The 7,206-nt window shown below is 39.0% G+C and overlaps 1 long non-coding RNA gene across 1 annotated transcript; it reads right to left on the bottom strand.

The window, feature by feature from the left end:
- Nucleotides 1-4,708: 4,708 nt before the first annotated feature.
- Nucleotides 4,709-6,644, bottom strand: LOC137588062 (uncharacterized). The gene is made up of 3 exons (XR_011034009.1): nucleotides 6,303-6,644; nucleotides 5,355-5,574; nucleotides 4,709-5,241 (listed from the first exon to the last, which is right to left on the bottom strand). It is a non-coding gene; the product is annotated as an uncharacterized lncRNA (long non-coding RNA).
- Between the last annotated feature and the right edge of the window lie 562 nt (nucleotides 6,645-7,206).

Here is a 7,206-nt window from a genome sequence, read left to right as displayed (position 1 = left end):
GTTCGGTGAGTGAGCTATGAAGTTCAAGTTTCAAGTTTATTTATTTTATATAGCCCAGATTCACAAACAATGTCTCAAAGGGCTTTACAATCTGCACATGGACGATATCCCTCTGACCTTTGTGCACTGCAAGCAGTGCGACCCTCGCATCGGATAAGGAACAACTCCCCCCAAAAACCCTTTTAACAGGGAAAAAAAATGGATGGGAGAAACCTCAGGAAGACTGCAGAGGAGGGACCCCTCTTCCAGGAGTGGACAGACGAAGCAATAGATACCGCATGTACAGATTAACAACACAATAATAATAACAGTAACAATAACAGTAACAATAAATGTATAACAAAGGCATGCCGATCCATCCAGTAGAGAGTCACCACCAGCCGATGAAGCACACAGAGGTCACAGATTGCCGAGGATCCACCACTCTGAGGACAGACCAGACAGTGCCTAAGTCATTCAGCTCAAAAAAGTTAAAGTCAAGGTTACTCTGGCAAAACCCCAAAACCGCAGCAGAACCAAATGAGGCAGAACCAGCACTCCCCTAGTGGATGGTGAAACAGGACCACTGTACAGCTTGTGCTATCGCCAGCCATGGAAGCAGACAGAGGTAGCCGATTGCCGATGATCCACCACATAAAGGCCTGTGAGAGAGAACAGCAGAAGAAGGAAGAGAGACAGAGATAGCAGAGATAGCAGGGGCGAGAGTGTTGCTAGAGGGACCAGAATAGCAGAGAATTAATGGGAGGCAGGGGCCTAACTAAGAAATCCTATGACTCGTCGGCAGGACTAGGCTAAACCTAAACATTGAGACCGCCATCCCCGATATTACTTATATGTTAGGTCGAACAGATATGTTTTGAGTCTAGATTTAAAGACATTTACAGATTCAGACTGTCTAATATTTATAGGGAGGTTATTCCACAAGAAAGAGGCACGATAGGAGAAGGCCCTCTGGCCAGCTGACTTCTTTTTAAATCTAGGAACACACAAGAGACCAGTATTCTTAGAGCGGAGAGCCCTAGTCGGCGTATAAGGTTTAACCAGATCAGACAGATAGGTTGGTGCAAGCCCATTAAGGCTTTTGTATATTAGTAAGAGTACCTTAAAATCGGATCTAACATGAATCGGGAGCCAGTGTAATGCAGCCAAAACTGGGGTGATATGGTCAAATTCCCTAGTTTTAGTTAATATTCTTGCTGCTGTGTTCTGAACCATCTGAAGGCCCCTAGTTCTAGACCGAGGCAACCCTGATAACAGAACATTACAATAGTCAAGTCTAGAGGACACAAAGGCATGAATCAAAATTTCTGCATCAGCCATGGCTAAAGAGGACCTAATTTTGGAAATATTACGTAGATGAAAGAAGGCGATCTTTGTCACCTCTTTAATATGCTTGTCAAAGGCAAGAGTCGAATCTAACGTTACTCCTAGGTTCTTGACTGTTGAACTATGGGTTATAAGACAGTTATCTACAGATATTGTTAGGTTTTGAAATTGGTTTCTATGTCGTGATTAACATTTCAGTTTTGTCTGGGTTTAGGAGCAGGAAATTACTGGACATCCAACTATTCACAGCAGAAAGACAGGCCTCTAGTTTACTCAATTCAGATCGAAATTGACCAACAAGGTTAAGAACCACTGCACTAATACGACATACATCAGAACTTAAGATTCTTAAAATAAATTTAGTGTGTCTGACGGAGTTGACAGAAATCAGGATTCTTAGGTAAACATGTAGTGTGTGAGTGTAAGCAGGCTTTTTGACCTCCATCCTGCACCTTTACATGGTTAGATAGCACAGATCTTTACATGAATATATAAATCTAATCAATGTAATGTAAATTTTCAACAAAAAAAATTCAGAAAGTGTTTTGTCCTGACTGTCCAGAATCAGTGATTTATAATACATTGCTGTGAACATATAATCTATATCTGTTATTGCTTTATTGAACCCTTCAAGGATCAATAATCATGACTCAATTTCCTATAAGGTTACGATATAGCAAGTACGGATCAACATATTAAATTAAATCATGACCTATGAATTATATTAGGGGCAGCAGTGGCTCAGTGGAAAAGCAGCAGAGCAGTAGAGCGGATCGCCTCATGCTCCAAAGATCTACAGTTCGATTCCCGCTACCGCCCAGCTGCCTGGAGCATGAGCTGAGATACAGATACAGGAAATATGTCACTGTGTCAGGATACTCATCAAATAGGCTTCTATTTGATGTGAGTATTTGTGAGTATCCAAATCACCTGTCCTGGCTGCCAACATTATTTTGATCTGTCTGATAAATGGCTCAGGATAACATTTTATATTTTGTTGTTTGCAGAGCCATCACACACAGATTGATATCACATGTAAAGAAACAGGTTCTTGGCATGTTTATACAGTACAAGATTTCAGAGCAGAACTTATTTGTCTTGAATTGTAGCTATGCTGCCTTATAGCTACAGTGCACTCTTTTCTCTACGGGTTCTATGAAAACTTACCAAAATGCATACTTAATGAACGCAGAGGTTATACAGAAGAATCCGTCTGTATCCATGTGCATCATCTCATGTATGACTTATTCCTTGATTGATTTCCCTCTCCTTCTGTTCATGCATAATTTAAATAAGGAAAAACCCTCCTGTAACCTGAGTGTAATGATGAACAGACCTTAGTTAAAACCCAGGTGTCATGAGGAAACAGCCCAGGAAATCCCCATCAAAGGTGCCATGTATAGTATAATTTTATTTATCCCTTAAGGAGGTTCCGTCAGGGAAATGCATTTCTCCGTTGCACACAGCACAGTAAGTAGACAAAACACAGAAAAAGCACACAGAAAGCACCAGCACATAGAAAGTAGTACAATACCAAATAGAAAGAGTAGTAAATAACCCATCAAGAATATATAAATAGAAAATCATAAATAGGCATAGAAATAAAAAATAAATAGGCCTGATTAAGTATGGGTATAGTGAAATAGTGTTAGTATTGTTTTTGCTCGTGTGGACTTTTTTCTTCTTCATCTCCCCCAGAGAGGAGTTGAGCAGTTTAATGGCTCGGGGGATGAAGGAGTTCTTATGTGTTTGTCCTGCATGTTGGGAGGCGCAGCCTCTGGCTGCTCAGGCTGCTCAGGCTTCTCTGGTTGTTGGTAACGGTGTGCAGAGGGTGGCTGACATTCTCCATGATGTCCAACAGTTTGTCCAATTTTCTCTTCTCTGTCCACCGTTGCCAGAGGGTCCAGCTTCATCCCGACCACCGAGCTGGCCCGCCTGATCAGCTTCTCCAGCCTGAAGAGATCCGCCTTGGTCACGCTCCCTCCCCAACACACCACAGCAAACGACAGGATGCTGGCGACCACAGACTGATAGAACAACCACAGGAGCTTTCTACAGATGTTGAATGCCCTCAGCCTCCTCAGAAAGTACATCCTGCTCTGTGCTTTCTTGTACAGCTGCCTTGTGTTGCTGGTCCAGTTCAGCTTGTTGTCCAGCCACAGCCCAAGATATTTATAGGTCTGCACAAGCTCCACCTCCTCTGTTCCTATCAGAACTGGTAAAAACCGCAATGTTAAAACCATAATCCATATGTAAAAACCATAATCCAAGATGATCAGGGAAAAAAAAACAATTTTCTTAAACACCAATCTCTGTAATTCTTCCTGTTTTTTAGGAGCTGTTAAATTACTTGCCTACAGAAACAGACAATCATAAGACTCACTTGAAAGCACAGATGACTACATATAAGGGAACTTCCCTTATGAAAGGAAAATATATGTACCAATATATTATTTCAAATGTATTGTAATACATGGTGATAAATTATTTTCTCAAAACTTTTACATTATATATTGGAAATACATGGAATAATATATTGAGGACACATATACAGTATATTCATGTGATATATTGCAATATATTACAAAATATACAAATAATTGCCGCTTTCCATATATTGCAATATGAAACATATATATTTATGTATTCCAAAATATATTCAAATTTACATTTAGAAATATTGTCAAAAATGCATTGCAATTTATATGGTAATAACTATTGGTAATATATGTAAAGATATAGCGTCACATGTATGTTCAATATATGGCAGAATGTATTTTAAATATATGTAAAATTATATTGAAACATATACATTATATGTACAGATGTGGTAGAATATATCTTGAAATATATGTAACATTATACTGTATGGACACATATATCTAAAATATGTTCATATATATGGTAGTATATTTAAATATATGTAAAATTATATGGACACTTATACCTTAAATATGTTCATATATATGATAAAAAATATGTAAAATTATATGGACACATATACCTTAAATATGTTCATATATATGGTAGAATATATATTTAAATATATGTAAAATTATATGGATGCATATGTTACATATAGGCACAGATATGTGTACCATATATGGTAGAATATATATTTAAATATATGTAAAATTATATTGACACATATACCTTAAATATGTTCATATATATGGTAGAATATATATTTAAATATATGTAAAATTATATGGATGCATATATATTGCATATAGGTACAGATATGTGTACCATGTATGGTAGAATACATATTTAAATATACAGTATATTATATGGTAACATTAAACTAATTCAACCTGTATGAGCAATGCAAAACGTTACAACATATCAACACAGACTAATGGGTAATCTATCAATAGCCACCTTTATTTTCTTTATCAGGCACAGATACTAAACCCTGAGGATTTGAGGTAGACGTTTTGTAACAGTGCAACATTTAACAGTGCAACACTTCTTAACAGTGCAAATTGTTGAAACATTTTTCAAAGTGTCCCATGGAACAGAAAATAAACAAAATATAAATCAAAACAGTCACCACAACTTTACATAGTTCCAAAATTCTGCTTCTGTAGCTTAACTGGAACTTTCAATGAACAATTATTTTCAAAACAAACATCCAAGACCTTTCTTTTTTTGCAAACTGTGAAGGACTTTTGGGAACCGTGGAAAAGCAAAGGAAAAACTACCGAACGAACAGTCCATTAATCCAGGTCCATCTTGGTGGTTCTTTACTGATTTAAACATGTTGCGGAACAATACAATTTGAATAAAGGGGACTTCTTATTTAACTTCACTTGCTTTTGTGCTTCACCCGGTGTCTTAGCTCGCAGATTTTACTGTTGATGGATTTTCTGACATCAGCTTCTTTGGCTTCCGGAAACTGGTTTAGAACAGCATCTGTGGAACAAAAGGGATGAAAATTGATTATTCTTCCCCTCTTCACACCTCCTGTGCCCCCCTCCCCCACATGCAATTATTATGGGAAAGCACCAGCTCTGAGAACTTTTTACCTTGTAAAGTTTGAAGTTTCCTTGGGTCGAGAGCCTGCCGACGCTCAGCAGAGGGATCCAACTTGCTGACCCCTCCTTTCAGATTAAACTTGAGGAGGACATCCACATCAAACAGCCCCATCAGTAGCACCCGTGCCATCCCATTGGCGGTAGTAAAAGCTTTTGCAGTCTCCCAACAATGTGACGAAACTGTGACGGTTCCATCATTCCCGATTTTCACCTTCAAATAATAAAATTAAATTAAATGAATAGGAGCACACACAAAAAAGACACAAGCATGCGTGGGTTCTCTCCGGGTTCTCCGGCTTCCTCCCACCTCCAAAAGCATGCGCTTCAGGTTGATTGGCCGGTCCCAAATTGACCATAGGAGTGAGTGTGTGTGAGAATGATTGTTGTTTCTATGTGGCTCCGCGGTGCACTGGCGTCGTGCCCGGAGTGTCCCCTGCCTCATGCCCTGAGACTGCCGGGATAGGCACCGGCTCCCCGCGACCTGCGTTAGCAGGTTGGAAGATGAATGAATGAAAGGTTGAAAAGTGATGGGGTGTTCATTTAAGCTAATCAGCCTCAATATAATTGGGGAACCCATGGGGTCCCGACCCACAGCTCTAAACCAGGTATTTCTGAGTTTTGTTTTCTTTCTGTGTAAGCTGAAATTGTATCTCAAAGGAAAAAATACCTTGTAGTGTACTCAAACGTGTGTGTGTGTGTAATAAAATCCTGGAACTCTATAAAATACTATCCATGCATATCTGTAGAGCTACTTGTTGCTTGGCAATTGTTAAACAGTTAAATATGGGATCCACATTTTGATAAGAAAATAAGATTATGTTGCTATATTTGCTATAACTGGTGGTAAACACGCGAAGCTGTGTCTCTGTGTGTGTGTGTGTGTGTGTGTGTGTGTGTGTGTGTGTGTGTGTGTGTGTGTGTGTGTGTAGACTAACTTGCCTGCTAACTGAAGAACTTCAGCATCTTCGACAGGACACCCATTTGCAGGCTTTTTGCGGTTAGATGTTCAACAAGATATGTCCTGTCAATATCTGCTGGGTCAAAATCGATTATCCAGCTGACGGGAATAACGCTAGTTTTATCTTTGGTCCCTTCGCCCAATTTACGAGGGCAAACCTACATTCTGTCATACTTGACTGTAATGTTTCGCCTCCTCGTTTTGCTGAACAGAACTGGTCCGACTGCTTGTTTCTTCTTGGCAGAAAAAAAATACACACGTCTTCTTGTTTATTTTGATGTCACATTACATGCATGCTGCTGGCGCCAACAGACCCATCTTCCGGTCTGCGTCCCACTCAAGCAATGCGCATGCGTGAGTGACGTGTCTATGCGCTATGATTGCTGGCTCGGATAGGGCGCTGGTTCTGCGCATGCGCGAGTTGCGTTATACGCTTAGCGCGACTCATGCATGGGGACAAAAAATGCTTTGCTTTTGGAAGAATGTATGACAGATCACATAGTACACTGATTATGTTGAAAATGTAGTTGGTCTGAAAAGAGAATTCCGGGGTAGGAAACAGATATTTGATGTGACACAGTTCAAAAGAAAATGTATGCTTATTGATCTGCCACAATTTGCAAGCCTCTATGCATGTTTACCCCCAAGATCCAGTGTGGAGGCTTGAAAATGGAATTTTGCTTCAATAAACTATAAACATTTGTTTAATTCAGATGTCTTCACTGTGATCTATTTTGCTTATAGCCATGTATGGTCCATATACGGTACTGTATTTTTTTTCTTCATCATTTATGGTTGAAAAAAAATATAAAAAGTAATTAACTATTTTTATATATGGTACTATATATATATATATATATATATATATATATATATATATATATA

The sequence above is a fragment of the Antennarius striatus genome, chromosome 2 (genome assembly GCF_040054535.1).
Source record: "Antennarius striatus isolate MH-2024 chromosome 2, ASM4005453v1, whole genome shotgun sequence".
In the NCBI taxonomy this organism is placed as follows: domain Eukaryota; kingdom Metazoa; phylum Chordata; class Actinopteri; order Lophiiformes; family Antennariidae; genus Antennarius; species Antennarius striatus.
The sequence above is the reverse complement of the archived record's forward strand: the minus strand, read 5'-3'. Positions and strand labels throughout refer to the sequence as shown.